General features: G+C 43.2%; 1 protein-coding gene across 2 annotated transcripts in view; it reads right to left on the bottom strand.

Annotated features, from left to right (window-relative positions):
- plxna3 (plexin A3) overlaps nucleotides 1-19,112 on the bottom strand; it is a 143,415-nt gene extending 124,303 nt beyond the window's left edge. Inside the window, exon 1 of one of the 2 annotated variants that reach the window (XM_085393779.1) lies at nucleotides 18,835-19,112. The gene's annotated coding sequence lies outside the window, so the exon portion shown is untranslated. Of the gene's footprint in view, nucleotides 1-10,970; nucleotides 11,136-18,834 lie in introns of those variants that run through there. The other variant, XM_085393780.1, reaches the window with a different exon arrangement.
- Between the last annotated feature and the right edge of the window lie 514 nt (nucleotides 19,113-19,626).

Below are 19,626 nucleotides of genomic sequence, written 5' to 3' on the forward strand. Positions count from 1 at the left end.
TTCAAATGTTACATTTTTATAACCTGATCTTTACTATGTGTTTAACGTTTGAGGGAGCAGCTAAATCGGTTCGTGATGGAGATTTAAAGAAATAAACTTTGATTAAAGTCGCTAGTTTAGCCTCATGCAGGCTTAGAGATTGATCAGTGACCCTCTAGCAACCACCGGTTGCTAAGGAAAATGTCCATTCCTCAACAAAAGTAAAGTAAGAATGTAAAAGTTTATTTGTGTAGCACATTTCACAGACAGACATCACAAAGTGCTTCACAAGAGAGGTAACAAAAATACAATCCAATCATAAATGCATCATAAAAGCCCTGGGCTTTAAAACGTGCTAGTGTCAGTGGTGAGGCACAACTTTGTAAGTTCTTAGTTTCCAGTTTGTCAGGCATGTTTTTCAAGTGTTTGCAGAGAAGTTTGCGTCTCCCTTGCATATTACAGGAGATCATGGCAATCTACAATTCATTTTAGACAGCAAGCTCCAAGCTACAGCGCGCCAACCGCTGGGGGAAAACACATTTTCTCTTGAGTATCTGGCAGTTCAATGTAGTCTCCAGCCGGCCTCTATGCTTGTGCGACTGCAGCCGTAACATTTTTTATTTTTTCCAGAGATTTGATTGTTAAGCTGCCTAAAAATATACAAACTCAGAGCATCAAATTATAATTTAATGTGTTGCTGATTTCAGTGTATTTATTGGTAGCACTTGGCCTGAAGCACTTGAATCCCCAAAGCTATGACTTCAACCTACAACCCTGATAAATGGATCAGAAAATCATCATTTTGTAAGTAATGAACCATAAAAAAAAATAGTTTTTCAGTTTGTTTCAGCCTGAAAACATAAAAGGTGTTTTTAATTGAACTTAAGGCTACTGCTTCTTCCTGCCCTCTGCCTTTCTCCCGTTGTCTCTCTCTCCCGTTGTCACCTCTTATTCCTTTTGTTTTATGGGTCTGGCATGAAATCTGTTGTCTAAGCAGAAAATAAGCATCCATTCTTATATAAAAGCCAGTATGCACCATGAAATAACAGCCAGGGGGCAACAAGCAAAGGCTGGCCATTAAAAAAAGACAGGTAGAAAAAAATAGCTCGCAGCAGCTTACACAGTAAATTTATTATAATGTCACATTTTCCCAGCACTAATCCCATCACAGCTGAGTCCTGAGTAGGAATTCTTACGGATATCGCCTTTAAATGTGCAGTAGCTTCAGTGTAACTTAGATCCCTTCTAAGAAATGATTGCATAGTTTCACATTTTCTTTATCAGTAGCTGCAACACATCGTTAAACTCCCACTGCAGTGTATAGCTTGTTCTACAGTAAATGGTACTCAAACTAATATGTTAAATAATAAAGTCATGATTGGTATTGTTGCACTTTTATGGCTTGCTGTGAGGCTACAATTAATTTATTTTTATAATCGATTAATTTGCAGTGATTATGTTAATAGCTTTCATGCTTGAACAGCAGCGATGCCAAACAAAAGGTGGAAATACTTTATTTTCTATCAGCCTGAAGCAGAAAATCTTTTGCAACTTCTCGCTGCCATTTCAAACAAAACCAGGACTGCGAATGTAAACGGGCCAACGGGGAACTCGTTCATTCATCACACAGTCCTGGTGACCTTTAACCTCGCTATATATTAAGGCCGCACTGACAGAAAATCCAAACAAAGTGTACTCCCATGACTGACAGCCAAGTCACGCTGCATTTAACCGCACTGAAAGCTATATTTATCCTCCACTAAGGTCATAAAGAGCTCACAAACTAAACACTGATTGGATACATTAACTCAGACGGCGCTGGACTTCATCCATTAGAAATAAAGACGAGCTGAGGGAAACGGGAGGGGATGACAGCGGCGTGATGGATGGTAACCAGATTAATTCTGTGGTTTTACACACAGAGTTTAAAGTGGACCAATTACACTCATATTAAAACAGTAACACACGTAAGTCCTCTGTGATATTTAGGGATTATGTCAAGGAGGAAAGGTAAAACCTCACTTACCAGACAAATCCTGAAGATAAAAGTGATGCGGAAGAGCCGGCTTCACTGAATCAACATTAGACAGCACTCAGTCCACGGAAGTAGGAAAAGAACAACTGATCATTTTAAGGTAACTTCAAGCAGACAAAAAGTCAGAGAGGCAGTGGATGGATTCCCCACCGACCCGAGACACGAAACAGATGAAACAGAAAGCAGTGTCACAAAGATGAGAGAAGCGGACGTTGATGCTAGGATCTTCACAGGAGGGGAAAAAAGTCTCCGAAGCCCAGCTACAACGGGAAAAGGCCAAAAGCATCCTGCTCCAGAATCAAACAGACGATCATCCGCAGCCGTGCACCAGAAACGGAGAACGGGGGTTAAACAGAGTAAAAAGCTAAATGTAAATATGTTAAATGCAAAAATAAACAGTATGAAATGTGTCTGTTCAATAGTAATAAAGTTACCATTGCATGAACACACATACCTGCAACTTCACCCAATCTTTTCCTCAACATACTTGAATCTTTAAAACAGTCGTTTTATAAAATGTAACAGTATGAGTCCACTTTATCATTGGGTGACAGGCCACTTCATTAGGCACACTTAACACAAATACCTGATCAGCCATCAAAGTTTTGGAGACAAAAGGCCAGAGGTCATGGGGGAATAGGCAGACCGCTTCGATATGATAGGAACATAACAAGAGCTCAAAGTTACAACCAAAGTGGGCAGAAGATCATCTTTACATGGCAGGTCTGGATTTCTGTATGAGTTTTGTCTTTATTTTTACATATTTGGTGATTTGCCTCCTTGAAAATTCAACTACATGCACTTACTCCCTTTTTGCTGTGCTGAACACTGATATTACGGATGCCGAGGATCCCTGGAAATGTATGGTCGATGTTTAATACTATAGAACAGGGGTAGGCAACTCCACACCTCGAGGGCCGGTGTCCTGGAGGGTTTAGATGTGTCCTTGATCCAACACAGCTGATTCAAATGGCTAAATGACCTCCTCCTGAAGTTCTCCAGAGGCCTGGTAATGAACTAATCATTTGATTCAGGTGTGTTGGCCCAGGGCGAGATCTAAAACCTGCAGGACACCAGCCCTCGAGGCCTGGAGTTGCTTACCCCTGCTATAGAACAAAGAATCAGCTGCGTGTTAAAAGGAGGCTTTAAAAAAAAACCACAAAGTGAGCCTTTGTGATTTCAGAATATTTCCCCCTGTTAACCACTGCTGTTTACATCACAGCCTCCAAACAAAAGCATATCAGAAATGTGTTAAAGAACCGGCAGTAATTTAAAAAGTTTGAGAAACAGTGTGAACAATCGATAGTGTGAATACTGTGACAATAATGAGCTGCAACATGGGAACAGTGGCATGGTACAGGACACCCCACCCCCCACCCGGCTATAAACAAGGTGACTCCAACACCTGAAGACCTTTTCTGTCCTAAACTCCGGGATCATTAGCATCTGATGAACCCCATTTACCTGATGCTGCGAATGCTAAAGCAGCTACTTTCAAACCTGTGAAGTCTGTCCAGAGCAGGGGGGAACACTGAAGTCTGCTGCTGTTTCAGTCATTAACAGCTCAACGACAACGTCTGACTTGTACTCCAAGGTCAGAACGATGGAAAACAAGAACAGACAAAGATTTACCAACTCTGATGTTGGTTCATTAGAGAAAAACAAGCCTTCCTATATTTAATAATCACAAAGAACCAGAGAGAGTTTATTATTTTTTTAGCACCTTATGTTCCAAAAACCGAAAAATGTGACTGCAGTTAATTATTACTGATTTCACTGTAATAACAGCTAGGATAGGCTCCAGCCTCCCGTGACCCTGAGCTGGATGAGCAGGCGATGGATGGATTCTATCTTTTTAAATCTACGAACCAAAGCTTTCAGATTTCAATAGCAGGACATGTGCAGAGGATGGATAGTTGCTATATTGGGCAAAGGATGAGAAACTTGGAGCTCCGAGGCAGGAGGGAACGAGGAAGACCTCAGAGATGGTTCATGGATGCAGTGAAGATCTCCCTTTTAACAGGAAGAGTCCTCCAGCAGAACCAAGTTCAGGGACGGGCAGCCATGTGCTGCGAACAGCCGAAGGTGGGGTGGGGGTGGGTGGGTGAGTGGAAGGAAGAGGAGAGCACAGAGACACAAGGACAAAACACAAACTACAGACAGAAGTTCATGACATGCAGCAGTGAAAGGAGGGGGGAGAAGTGCTCAGAGGATGATGGGAAATTCCCAGCAGCCTGAACCTATAGCAGCAATTAAGGGAAGGTTCGGGGTCACCTGATACAGCCCTGCATACAGGAACCGTTTGACACAGCTTGAGATTAAAAAACAAAATCCACAATTATGTCCCACAATAAGCGGCTAATGAGCGTAATAATTAGCCAACAAAGACGTCCTGCTGTAATCTTTGTTGCTGCAAATGTTCGTGCCATCCGCTCTCACAGTCCGGATCAGATACGAGCTGAAACATGCACGGATGGATTTGACAAAAATACCGTTTTCAACCAAGAAGGAGAAATCTACTTTTCCCAATTACTATTTTTTAATGTAACTGGAAAAAAATGTTGAAAAATATTGTTCGAATTACAGAATCCAGTGAAGGTTTTCTAGCCACGGTTGATTATTATAGTTGTTTTTTCCCCTTTAAAAGCAGGATGCACTTGGTTCTGTCTGCTGAAGCCAGGAGAGCGACAGGTAATCTGGGAAAATTGTGGGCTTCAAGGAAGGTCACCTTAAAGAGGAGATTTAAAAAGAAAAAAAAGAAGAGCTAAAACTGAAAACATAAAGACTCGTTTCAAAGGATGAACTGCAGGGCTGCATCAAGGCCGACGCTGAACGGAGAATGATGTAAATCTACTCCAGTGGAGTCCGAGAATAAAAAACACGGAGCTGGAAATGAGCAGAATAAATGTACTTTAAGTCCAGTGTTAAATAAAGAAGAAAGAAACTAATGCAAGTACACACAAACGAGCAGTCTGAGGCTTGAGCTTTGAGCTCACAGGCTTTACATGCTCACCTCTTTATTTAAACACTGCCAGCTCTTAAGACGAGCATTCGCTGCTGTAACAGCATCATTTCAAACCAAAATACACAAACACAAGAGCGAGGAAGAAAAGGAAAGTGAAAATGGAGAAAGCGCTGGATCTGTTTCTCTGCAGCTTCTGCATGCTTCTTCTGTCCGTTTTCTGATTTCAAAACATCCTCATTTAAAGGTGCTGTAACTTAGCAACTAATGCATTTTCAAAAGTGGGCAGTTTATGCGTTTAAGTGTCTCGTTTTGCAGCGAGAGGAGGAAGAAGAATGCTTTTACGCGTTCCAGCCCTTCTCTGCAGAGCGCACGGGGAGCGAGGTTTAAAATAGGACTGCAACTTAAACCCGACTGCCAGCTGCTCCAACGGCGAGCTCGGTAACCAGGTGCAGATTAGAAAATCAGCCCAACAGATAAATATGAGTACAGTTGTGATGTTATCGCAGCTTTCTTGCTGATAAAACCTGTTCTTCATGTCTCATATACCCAAGAATAACCCTTTCACTCGTGCACAGAGGAGCCATCGTGTCTGCCGCTTTCACGAGTGTAACACACCTAAACACGAACCTTTGTTCACATCCGACTTTACAGGAATTACAATTTGTCACAAGAAGATCTGCGGATCACAACACGCGGCGAATCTGAACATCAGAGGCCCACTCAGCCCTCCGCAGCTTATCTCGACGTGTTGCGAACACCGGACCTAAATATTTGTCAGGATAACATCAGTGTTGGAGCTCAGGGACACTTTAGCTCACTTTTAATGGCTTAAAAGAACTAAAACAGAGACGACAAGCGCCAAGGAGTTCGTGTTCGAGTCTAAACAGACGATAAGAGAAGAAACTGATGAAATAAAAGCCTTTACTTTACAGTCCTATGAAGCATTTGTATCTGGGTTTATACGTTTCCGAGAAATCGATCTGAAAAGTCCTGGAAAAACATCACAGGAGTGGAAACTCTGTGATTTGTGCTCAATCAGGAGGCAAAACAGTGTTATGCTCCTTTAATGGCCTGAAAGAGCTGTAATGTTGACTGTTGGACACCACCCTGAATGCACACACACACACACACACACACACACACACACACACACACAGTGTCCCTGTTGGTTCATAAAACATTTCTAAGACTCGGCAGCTGCAGAGCGATGCCCCCCCCTCCACACACGGGATGTGAAATCACTCGTGCGCACACACACTTGTATTTAACCTTGGACTCCAATGATTCAAAGATTCACAGGAATGCACAGAAACATGCAGGATGTTGCAGCAGTTCAGTGAAAGTTCGAACACAATGCAGGAATTTGACTCTCACTTCTAATTCACACCATCCTTCACAGACAGGTGTAGCGATGACAACAACTGCAGAACCATTAATTTGATAAGCAGCAACACGTCTGACGGAGGGAAGAATCTAAATGTGAACATTTTTAGTTGATTTTGAACCACCACGTGCAAAACATCTGACTGGGAGCAGCTTCGTTTTTCAGAAATGTAACGATCCAAACGCACTGCTGGTGCAGTAAAAAGCACGGTGTGGACTGGCCTCCCCAGAGCCCTGACCTCAAAACTATCGAAGCAGCGCGGGATCCTTCGAGAAACCTGAAGAACTGAACACTGAAACAGTTACAAGAAAGACTGGCTTTAGAGAGTTCAGGGTGACAACAAGAGGAACGGCAGCTGTCTTCTTCTGGGTTTTGTTTTTGTTCCTTTAAAATTTTTGTACATTTTTTTAACCTGAATCAGCTTCCAAGAGTTCAAAGAGCCTCTTTCACAACTGTGTGAAACTTATCAAAACTGGAAATGAACACATGAGATGTTGAAATCATAATGTGGAACATTTTTACACGAGAACTGCTCAAAACACTTTAATTTCTCACTTTCACTTCTGCTTGTTTTGAGTGTTTCACTCTGTTTTAAATGCATCAGTGTGAGATGGTTTGGAGAGTAGAAGCAGTCGGACAAATGCAGCTGAAGCTAAATGTGAAAGAGAAACACGAAAAGGTCATTAGGACTTAAGTAAAGAACATGAGTAAATGTACATACGGCTACAAACACACACACACACACGGACAGAAAGTCACATGTATGTCTTTGACCCTGGCCTCTCTAAGGCCAAATCACACATGACTGCACACATCCAGCTGCTAGAGGTCAGGAGGCATCGAGGGAGGAAACCAATAGCCTCAGCTGATTGTTTCCTGCCTGTTCCTCAGCTCATCCTGAGAGTGTGCGTTTGTACTTGTGTGCCTAGCTTTGTGAGGACCCTTGTCCATTTTAGTCCTGTCATCAGGGCACGAGTGGAAAGTGGGCACTATTTAAATGGTTTCAGAGTTTAGGGAAGGATCGGGTTCAGGTTGAATGTTTGCGGGTCTGGGAACACGGGGTTCTAACAAGGACACCAGTATGTGTTTTAGACCGGTGAAGCCATCACATCGGATAAGAGGCTGCCTATGAATCGTGCCTTGTTGTGTCAGATCTGATAGCAGTGAAATGAAGTGAAGTGAAACCCTCCTGATGGTGAAAGACCAGATGTGACAAACACAAATACTCCAAATATTCCAATGTTTGGCAATCGGATTTAGCCCGGTGTGGACAACGGCTCCTTTATTCAAACACAGTTTAGATTTACAATTCATTGATTAGAACAGGGTGTGTACTTCTTATATAAACTAAATTCCTCGCGAGCAGATTAGAGACCGACACGTATTTTAACACCGTTCAGCTGCAGGTTCGCTTCTTTTTATCAAGACAAATAAATGTTCTTCTCAGCTGTTGAAAAGCTGACACGACACAAAGAGGCCGAGCACAAGTTTATACTACAAGCCTTCAAAACGGAGCATGAGATCATGAATAGCTCATGAAGTTATTGTACAAACCATCAAACTTGTGCAGAGCTCACTGACAGGGTCACTTTGCACTATTTGCAGACTAATTAGAGAAAATCTATCCCTGTTGTTCCAGTTAGGCTGTGGAATTGAGCGACTTTGGTCAATAAAAACTATGATAAAAATGTTTATGAACATTTTCAAACAGCAACAACTATAAAACTAAATGATGACTAACAATTCAAGTAATTTGTGTTTAATGCGTCTGCAGCGTTTGTGAAATCACAGCCTGCAGCTTCCTCCTCGTCCTCAGCACATTTGTCTGAACTGCTGCACAAAAAGAAGCTCTTAGCATCCGTCTCTAATGAAGCTGGTGGCTCTAGGAGGAAACTGATGAACTAACTACACTCATCTACACATTACCACAAAATATTAGACAATCAGCATTAAAAACAGGCGCAGGCAGCAGCGTGGATGGCCGGTGGCTCGTCGTCAGGTGACGTTAACGTTTCTGTCGTAAATCTTTCACGTTGCCATCCGAAGGAGTGAGACGGTTCCAGAAACAAGTGAACTGCTCTGTTTAAATCGTGGCTGCGTTCACGTCCGTGTTCAAACAGACAGGAAAGAGGATTTCAGTGAGCAAGCTGCTGCTCTTCAGCGGAGAGGTGCTAAACGCTATGTGAGGAAAAGTGAATCGACTCCAGGAGCCAAAGTCAACACTGAGCCGGCCCTGAGGCTGTAAAACCTTGGACTAAACTAACTAACTGATTATAAAGCAGTTAAAATACACCTGCTGCATGAAAAGCTGCCAGTGTATCAGGACTGATAATCTAACAAATTCATGAATAATGCATCAGACTTTTACGACTTCATAAGTATTTTCTTTCCTTCGACACTTTAAAAAGGCTCCGTGTGTTTTATTCTTCGACTCGGCTGCAGCAGTTCTAAGCAGCCTTTCTTCATCCTACACCGCTCTGCTGCTCCTGAATCCATCCTCTGTCTGCAACAAGCCATTTCAGCTTCTCTACCTTTCAGTCGCCCTCCCCAAACAACACCGCTACTTCAAGAACTGCCATTCTGTGGACTTCCTGTTCCACAGGAGGCACTCCAGCATGAATGGGACCCTATACAGCATTTATTTTGGTTTAAGGCATGAAGCAAGCCACAAAGAAATCCTATAGGCACTTCAACGAGTTCCCTATTTACACACACGGAAGCTTCTGTTGTGCGTTTGCTTCTGACTTCTTGTTATCCTTTGTGGGAGTGAGTTTAAAATCCATCCACCTCTTTTCCACTTCAGAGTTATGACTGTGCCGTCACAAGGCGAGAGGCAGGGCACATCCTGATAGGCTGCCAGTCTGCCACAAGGCTGAGACAGAATAAAAGACAACCATTCACTCTCAGTTTCACACCTACAACCAATTTAGAATCACCAAATAACCTGATGCGTACGTCTTTGGACTGTGGGAGGAAGCTGGAGTTCATGCATACATGGGGGGAACGTACCCACTGCACACAGAAAGGCCCCAGCAGGCCACTGGATTCAAACCCACGGTATTGTAGCTGTGAGGGGGCGGGACTAAAAGTGCACCGTCATGCCCTCGCTGTTAAAAATCCTTGATGGACTTAATTATATGTGTTAACATACATATTTGTGAAAACTAAAATTTTTTATTTAGTTTTCGTCAAGAAAAAGGTGTAAAAATACATTTTAGCAATTTAACACCAGCTTCAGTACGATGAGATTAGCAGCTCTGCCGTCCCTTTAAGCCAACCTTCACCTAAACAGAAGGTTTGAACAGCAGGTGGGCGGGGCCACTGTGCTGAGATGACGATGATAAGGAAATCCTCTATCTATGACATCATATATTCCCAAGAATAGAAAAAAGCTCTTGGTAACAGCAGTAAGAACATTCTGGGATTAGGCGTACGTACACTGATCTCATTTATTTGAGACTCTGGTCATGCTTAGTATGAGCATCCACGACTGGAACATAAGAGGCCGACTAACTTTGATATGTTTATCTCATTAGGACGGGTACTGGGGAGGATCTGAAACTGAGGTTTCAGATAGAATCAGTTTGAAGTACACGCTGGTGCACAGAAAGATGACGTCATCGCAGCAGCAGGACCGGCTGGTCTGGCTGTAAAACGTCTTCACAGACAGAGTCAGAGGTGAAACGCTGCCGGCAGAAATATCATATCAGGGTCCGTCTCGCTCTGCTGACTCAGCGTTCTCTCAGCGCTGACTCTGCCAATGACTCAATGTGACAGAGTGCGAGTTTTTAGACTCAAATTGTACATTAACAAACAATGGCGTGTGTTACAGGGAGACAAAGCGCTCTGGATTAATTTGCACACGTCTGCCCGCTCTGATGTCTAACACACACAAAAACACGCCGCTGCAGGTGACACTGTGCCCTGATTTCGACAAAAGGATAATTAAGAACGCACAAGAGGTCAAATACACACACACAGACACACTCATATCAAATCAATGCTCCATAATAAGACACACTGATGGATTTCCAATAGCAGGATAACAACAGCCCTTCACCTGAAGGACTACAGCTGCGCGTCAAGTAACGATCCAAATATTTACGCTTTTTTAATGAAGTGCCGACTCGGCGTCCGTCTTCATTCCACTCCACGGCTATGGCAGCACTCAAACACTGGACAACAAATCACTGCAGATTGCAGCCAGTAACTGGGAGCTCAACCAAACAGACAGACGCAAATGTTTCCACAAAGAACGTGAGACGACCGATGCAAAACACGACTCGCCGCAAACGCGTTCAAAGGCAGCCGTGCGGATGTTCACTCTGTCTGTGACGTCCTTTCAAACAGATTTAATCATGACTAAATACTGCGTGAACGAGCCAGACCGAAAGCAGTCCTCCTGCGGAGGCAGACAGCTGTGACCTCTGACCTCTTCACTTGAACAGTGATTTTAGGCCAGCAGCCAGAATCAACATCACTAAGATGGCAAGTTATTTCTTCAGTTAATCAATTAAATGGTTTGCCTTAAAAATGTTAGAATAACAGAAATTATGCAGTTTATCCACGAAACGAGTCAAACCAGCCCCTCAGACTGAGACTTTTACCAGTTTACTATGTTTGCAGCGAATCGCCACCTCTGATTAATTTATCAGTAGATGACTTGGTCACTGCTTAGTTCACTGTTGTAGCAATCCTCCATGGACTCCAGCTCCACCCTTTCTACTGCAGCTGATGGGAGAAGTCCTCCTTCCGCTCCTTCCGCTGTGAGCTGGAGCTCCACTCCAAGGAGAACCCTCAGCAGGTGGAGAACTGTGCAAGCAGGACAAAGACCATGATCAGTGGCTGCAGTCCAAAAGGGTGGAGTTGGAGTCCTTCGAACCACGGGATAAGAGTCTCTGTGAAGACCCAGCTTTATGCTTTATGACTTTGTAAATAAAATATTTGCAGAAGATAAAGTCATGAGTAGTTTACTTAAATAATCCCTTTAGGAAGTAACTGCATTTGCTTTTTAGGAATGATTTTCAGATGTTCAAGTTGTCATTCAATCATAAATTTTGTAACTGTTTCTGTTTTTGAAGGATGCATCTTTCCAGGTAAGATGCAAAACCATAACTCTGCCAATAACACACCTAGAAGCTGTTTGACAGTCATAAAACATTAAAAACTGAAAACATCTGTCCAGTAAAGCATGACTGGCATGATGAGATTAGATGCCAGTCAAGAGTGGTAGCGCCGTGTTTGAAAATAGTGTAAAACCTTCCAAATGTAACTAACGGTGTAATCACTATGTGAAGAAACGATGACATCTGTGTGTGGTGATGAAGCGCTATCAGCTAAAGCTGAACTTGGGCCTGGCTGTACTTTTGTGTAATACCGGTTTCTACCATAAGGTGGCACAGGTCAGCCCAGCAAGTCATTAACAGCACTTTCTTACTTGGAGCTAGGTGTGGGCAATATAAACGATATACGATAGAAACTATATAAATTTGGCCAGCGATAGATTTTGACTATACCACTCTATCGCGACAGTGCATGTTGATGATGTCATTAAGCTGCACCTGTTTCGCAGCGGCTAAAACCATTATCATCTGCAAATTATTCCGGGCGACAGTCATAGCAAAGAGATGAAGCACTTTTGAAATATGGGGAAAGCCAAAAACTGCGCTTCCTCCACTTCCGTAACATTGATTCATTAATGTTGAATTCTCTCGCAGCTGTTCTAGTCCCATGTTGTTGCAGTATATTAATAACTAACCTCGTATTGTGGATGAATGCTCTCAGTTGTTCTCCTGACTGAAGTTTGGCCCGTGTACAGCATCCTGCTATGTGATTGCATTTGTCCCTGACCACCAGAATCCCTCATGTTAACTTTTATTGAGTGGAAAAAAGTTAGCTTCATCCTCCAGCTTCACTGTGCTAATGTTATGCTAACATAGCTGTGTCGCTAGCAATCACGTAGCACAACATTATATACCAGGTAGTCCAACTTCAGTAACCCTACAAATGCCACTGCTGTTTAGTTTTTGGTCTTCATTTATATTGGAAGTGGTAGCAGAGCTGTACGTTTGAATTAGTTTCAAAAATCTCTCAGTCAGAACATGGTATGTCATGTTTAGGTGGAAACTAGCGAGCTAACTTCCTGTTAACTTCTAACTCCGTTAAATTTAATAACTTCTGTTTTCATGGATGCCTGGATGTTAAACTTAATTGTTACACCTGATAAAGCAGCAATGCTGATGATTTAATTAAAGATTAAAGAATTTAGACCGTTTTAACTCTCAGTGTTCGTTTGACTTTGGGACCTGAAGAGGACGGAGTTTTGGACCCAGATTACTCCGCGAAGCTCCTCACTACGGCAGCCGTAATGCTCTGACAATCCATCAAGCAGTGCGGCTTACCAAAGTTGTACTAAAACATTTTTTAACAGATTTCTGCCCAAATCAGTTCGCGGTCAGTAAGCACAACCAGAATTCATACATAAGGGCACACTCTCGATTTTTCAGAAAATTAAAGGATTTTAAGTGTGCTTATAGTGTGGGAAATACGTTATACAGAAGAAAAGAATATATCGCGATATATATCGTTACCGCACATGCTTCAAATTATATCGCGATATGACTTTTAGGCCATATCGCCCAGCCCTAACTGGAGCCCCCAAAAGACAAACCTGATGAGGAAATTAGAGTAAAAAAATAATAAAGAAACGTTAAAAAGATCAGCGTACGTCTGAAAACACCGCCCCCTGGTGTTGGACGTTTTTGTCTAAACCTGACTGAGAGGAATTACAAAAACAAACCTTTAAATAAATGAACAAAAATTATCTCCAGTGCAAACTGATCCGGGTACAGCTGGCATGTTACAGCATGGAACAACATGTAATCATTTCAGAGCAGTTAGGGCAGCAGACCTCCTCGTGAGTGAACATCGAAACCTTATTTTTTGCATTAAAATATTACCTCAGTGGAAAAAAATGAACATGATGTTAACTAAACAGATAAAAATTGTAACAAGTCCAACATATCATCTCCTATTGCATTCCTGAGACGCCAACTTGAAAATGAAACCTGCTATGGACTTTCAAAAGCGCACACACATTTGTACTGCACTCTGTGCGTGTCTTATAGGCTCCAGGGTTGGTAGTTCAACTCCCTCTGGAGCTGAACTGTATCCCAAAGCGAAGGTAGATTAGCTCCAGAGGTGCCTGCTGACTGGACACACACACACACAAATGGAAAAAGTGATGCCGAGATAAAGCAGCAGGCAGGAAAGTGAAGCTCGGTCTGGAAACATGTTGCAGCTTCACAGCAGGAAAACTGCAACTTTACGAGATGTATTACAATCACAAAGAGGACGTTACAGTAACAGAGAGGCCGAGCGAAATGTGAAAAGCACGTTTCCTCCAGAGGATCTGGAGTCGTTTGGCATTCGTGCAGCTGCATCCAGCTGTGCTCCATCTACACGCACCTGTAAGGAACATTAAAGTTTTACTTCCAATGTTTCTGCTTCCGCATTTTGTGTGAATGATTCAGGAAAAACAAACATTTGGTGCCTTTCGGACATTTTATACCATTACCATCCCAAAACTATGACTCAGCTCACAGTACTGGGCTGTATTATTAAGAGCAGAGTGGCATTTAGAGTGATTTTTACTAAATGAATACACAATTAAGTCTTTTTGCACAAAACATGCCACAACAATTAGTTGTTGGCTTGTTTTTTGTTAAGCTTCATGTTGATACTGGACCATCACCTTAAACACCAGGATGTTGTCCCATGTTTTCTCATTTTACACCAAATAACTCAGCTAAAAAAAAGTTTTATTTGTTACACAGAACCTGCTTTAAGCACAATAAAAGCTGATTTTAGTGACGAGCTAAAGAATCTAATCAAATAATTCGAGCTGTTCCAGCCCAGTGTTTATTTTAAAAAGTGTTTCATCTCAAAAAGGCTGAGAACAAGAATTAATGAGCTGCAATAGCGAGTTATAACAGTCTGATTTACTCCGTGGTGTCTTTGCCTCGTTTTAAAGTCATTTGTTTTGCTCCAAAGAGGCATGTTTCCCGCGCCTCTGTGAGTGAAAGCAGCTGCAGGAATCATTAAAATCCCCACCTGCCTCGACATGAACGTCTTTCACAAGTAGACGTAGACGTTTGTCCAGCGCTGCAGTGAGTCACCGTTTGATAGAGAGCAAGAGTTTGGAGTTATTTGGATGGCGAGTAAAACTACAGGCTGCATATAGATTAAAAAAAATGGAGGACATCTGTAAAATGGCGCTAAACATAAAGTGGAGCTGAGGCTGATGGGAATGTCATTAGTTCTGCTGAACTAAGTGAAGTGCGATAGGCACATGGATCTGATCCACGTTTATGTTTTAGAACTTCTTTGCGTGTTCCTGCGGTTTGCACGGTCATATCTACTCTCTGAGCTAAGCTGTGCGTTCTTCTTTTACCTTTGCAGCTTCCTCCTCGCTTCTAGATTCATCATTGCTGCTTCTGGCCACAGTAACATGCTAACAAGTGCTTTAACTTAGTGATTACTCCAGTACTTAAAATTCATCATCAGTTCTTATTGAGGTCCTTCGTTGGGTTGGGCAGCTGTGAGCATTTGCTGAATAGAGCGTGATGATGGAGATCAGCTGAGTGATGTTTCTCAGAGGACCATTTTTGAAAACAACTGAAAAATACTTTACAGAAACTACTCAGACAGTGAGATTGAGATCGGAGCAGCAGCAAGATAGCCAGCCAGTTTAATTCCTGTCTTTTTAACCTCCCCTCCATTCTAAAAGACCAGTTTCTTCTGATTGGTCAACTTCCAAAAGCCAGCTGAGGGGCTGCACCCGTTCTTCATGAGCATGTAACGAAAAATCAACGAGTACGATGTTCAGAGCAGTCGGGAATCCGGTTTTCTGTCACTGCTAGTCTATAGACTATATGCACGTTAGCATATGCTACTTCCGGCGCGGAAACTCCTGTGGGGAGCTTTGTTTCCGGTGTCCTATTCGCGCCTTGTTTATGGCCCAAAACAAGTTAAGCAAATGAATGAATCAAGCGGTGATTTACATTTCTATAGATGTCTTGGGCATTTGCCCAATATATCTGTAAATGATGTTCATCGACTTGTCGATATTTTTTCCCCGCGCCTCAGAGCAAAAGAGAAACTGGATTCAAATGTTATATTTCTCAGCGGTCCCTCGTTTATCACGGGTGTTAGGTTCTAAAAATAACCAGCGAGAGGTGAAATCAAGTAGCCAATTTTATTTTTTGATGGTGCAAAACGTTTCATGGACATCGTGGACATACAGTACTGCACTTCAGAGTCACACTGCGAGCGATCGATGCAGCGATTCTATGCTGTACAGAAGAGACGTAACGGAGGAGATCGTCTGCAACGATCAGGGCGCAGGACACAATGTGACGTAAAAATAAGCATGCAAACTTGAGCTAAAAAATCTGTGAAACAGCGAGGTGAAAGGTGAACCGCGTTATAGTGAGGGATGACTATAATTTTGAAGGTAAGTCACAACATACCTTCGTAAATACTAAGGTATAGAAACCCTTACCAGCAGTCATTCATTTTTGTGTGGTTTTCACGGTTTGTTAACATGCTGTGTGTGTGTGTACTGGACTAGCTGATCTCGACATAACGGGGAAACATCTGGTTTGACTATTCTTCACCTGTAGTTTGAATGCTGAACATTGGCCTGTTTAGATCATAAGACCAGTCACTATACAGAGATGTGCTTCTGAATGTGGACGATGTGTCTTCTGCTGCAGTGATGCAGTTCTGCTTGTGTTGAGTGATGTAAACAACTGATCGATCTAAACGCTTTAAACGTCAAAATTGATCATTAGATTTTTTTATGACACAGCAGCGGTGAGTGTTCCCACCTTCTGCTCTTTGTAACTTAACGCGATCTTTCCGTTTTTGAGTATATCTTCGCAGTAGCGATTGACCGCAAAGTAAAGCTACGGGAAATGTACAACCCCACATCCGGTCTCAAACCAGGAAGTTAGCATTTTCTCGTGCACAGGGTCTATTTTCCAGCATTGGCTCAATGAGCTCATCTGCAAAAAGCAATCCAATCCTGATTACTGCCACCTGCTGGACTGGAGGGGAACATGTTGCTGCAAAGCCACTGGCAACACAGCTGTTTCACACAATGTAGACAAACAGTGTGAAGTGAAACAGTTCCATTCCTTAAAATTCCAAATAGTGTGAATGGAAAAGCAGATAAATGTGACCCGTGTACACAATCAGATGAAATATTGAAATCAAATATATTTTTTTAACTCACAAAAATTGGTTCTGATACCAAACATCTCATCTTGGTCAGGTTCTAGACCAAAGTGCCAGATTCCAAATCATAGAAAAAGTCAATGCAGATCTCCATTGGAAAACATATTAAGTCTAGAGTAATGAAGGAATAATGAGGGACCAGCAGACTGAAGCCCTGGCAGGACTAATACACTAATTTGAGTCAAACTGCAAATGGAACCGTGACTTTTGTTAAACTTAAAATGTCAAATCTGTTACCAAAACAACCGGAGATTCATTTCTTTTCCAATCACCTTAAAAATTTATGGACTAGTTGTTACAGCTCTGACCAGATTTATGGAAAATCTTCAACTCTGGGACACGCTGCGGTCATCATCACCTTCTTGGCTTTTATTCATCTGCTGTTTGGACTTTAAAGCTGTTTTTTTTTCTCGTTACTTTTTATATTTGATTCAAACTTAACTTTTTTATACGATTCATTTGAGATCTCCATTTGATTTTCTGTGCGCTGCCGTTATCTGATCCATGTCTCTCTGGAAAGGTTTCTGAAGCTCACTCTTTGCAGATAATGCGTTTATCTGGGATATTGGTTAATCAACTGGTTGTTGTCCTGGTGAAATGGGGAACATGTTAGAAAAAACACACCATAAAACTGAAGAAACTCCTGAGACGACTTCTTGAACGACGGTTCAAACAGAAGCTCTTTGTGTTTGTTTGCTTAAAATGATCAATCGATGCGATTAACTGATGATCAAAGCGCTCAATCCACCGTCATCTCTGATCAGCTTTTGCACTTTTCTTCACGTAGGTTTGGAGTCATTATTTAATCTCAAATTTGTCTCCTTTATTATTGATCTGAATCTGACCCGTGCCATCAATCAGATTATTGATCACAGGATCAGTGTTTAGCTGAACATCTGTTTGGTAAGGACACATGTGGGGGAGACTTGCTGCTACTCCTGGCACCATTTACATTCAATCAGTCATTATCATACAGCCCATCACATCACTTATTGATCGTGTGATTATTGATGTGCAGGTTGATTTCTCTTCTTCTTCTTCTGCAGCAAATTTATGTTTTAATCCGTTTTTAATAACTCATTCTTTTTGTTATCGACTCATTTTTTCGCTATTTGGGGCCGTTTGGTCCTGAAAACCTGATTTGGACTGTTTGTTGTTAAACTGATCACATCATTGATCGACTTGTAAACACATCAGCAATCCTTTACCGGGACTGTGATCCAAACGTTACTTGAGGATCAGCGCGGTCTGTTCGGTCGGGATTCTGATTGATAACCTTCAGCCTGGTGGGACTTGAGTGTGTCAGGAAGAACATCGATCACAATGAGATCATCACGATCGCGGCTCTGAAATAAATCCCGACCCTGAACTCGCCGAACCGGGATCAGAAATGTGCCGGTCTCGGTTCCGTGAGCAGAGCTGGGGGCTGATCCAGAAGATCGAGGCTGCTCTTCGGCACATGGGCAGTCGGATGAAGGCGGATTCAGAAAAACACAAATCCGAATTTGGTGCGTGGATCTCGGCAGCAGCCGGCGGTTCGTCCGCAGAGTTCGGGGCGACCATCGGACGCGTTTCCGGGGTTTCGGCTGCGGTTTTGAACGTTTTTCTGCCGCCTTCCCCCCCTTTGTTCTTCCTTAATGGATCGGCGTCTGGAGCTGTGCTACCTCCCAGACCCCCTCCTCCTCCTCCTCAGCCTCCCCCACCACTCTCCCCTTCACCACACACAGAAAAACACACACTTGCAGCTCAAAATCGCCTCTTTTACGCACCGAACTCCGCACTTTAAAATGGAGGAAAAACGCAGAGGGAAGCGGTCCGCTTGGTGCCGTAACACAGGCCGAACCCCGAGGGCGAAAGCAGCCCCTACCTGTGGTATCAACCAACCCCCAAGTCCCACTCCTTCATCCCCACTCGCAGCATTGAGAAGGAGGAAATTTCCACGCGTAAAAAATAAAGAAAGGGGGGAAAAGCAGGCAGCAGGAGCAGCTGATGAGCGGTGATGCGGAGGGCAAGCGAGGCGTTTTCCCCCTGAAACATCCACACACTCATACACCCCTCTCCACAACCGCCACCACCCCGATACCCCCATATCTGCCGCCCGGACCCGGAGAACATCACCGGCCTCTCCACCTCCAAACACCACCTACTCCCTCCGGAACCCCTCAGACCTACCTGCACAGGGACGCGCAGAAAAGTCCGATCAGTTATTTAAATCCACACAGTCCCACGCGCTTCTGCTGCCTTTCTTCTTCTTCTCCTCACATAAAACCTGAGTGAGGTAAGCTCAGCTGGAGGCAGCAAGAGGAGCCCGCACAGGTCACCACAAAATCCTGCGGGTTTTTAAAAAGTGAGGAATAATCCAGAGAGCAGAGATCACAGAGCGCAGGAGCGCGGCGAGGTCTCCCATTCACACACAGCCTGCCTCGGCTTGGCTCGGCTCGGTCTGCCCCTACTCCACCACAGACAGCCCCCCAGCTGGAGCGTACCACTCTGCGCTGAGCTGGGAGGGGATACGGCCAATTAGAAGCGGTCATTTAAACCAATTATCAATAGATTAATCGGCTTATCAAAGGCTCGGTGCTCCTCTGAGGACGTTAGCTAACGCGGAGAGGAAACGAGCATCGTTGAGAGGAATGGGACAGTGAGCGCGCTGTCTTTTTAATTGAAAACCAGCTGTTGTACCCCCTCCGAAAAGCCTCTCATGGTTCAGTCCAACTCCTTAATCTGCTGTTTTTCTCCTCCCAAAACCAGATGTGGAGAGAGAAACTGAGAGAGAGACATATAAGTGCTGTGTGTGAGAGAGAGCCCTATAGAGAGGTGCGGTGGAAATGTATAGCCTGCAAATGTATAAGAGAGAGAAAGAGGGGGTGAGGAGATGCATATCAAAATAAAAGGGGGGATGGGGGAGTGAAGAGAGATGGTGTAAAGACACATGGAGACGAGAGGGATAAAGAAACACAAATG

Source organism: Rhamphochromis longiceps, linkage group LG20, assembly GCF_057381845.1.
Source record: "Rhamphochromis longiceps isolate RC_006_pf linkage group LG20, R_longiceps_female_GT1.1, whole genome shotgun sequence".
Classification (NCBI taxonomy): Eukaryota; Metazoa; Chordata; class Actinopteri; order Cichliformes; family Cichlidae; genus Rhamphochromis; species Rhamphochromis longiceps.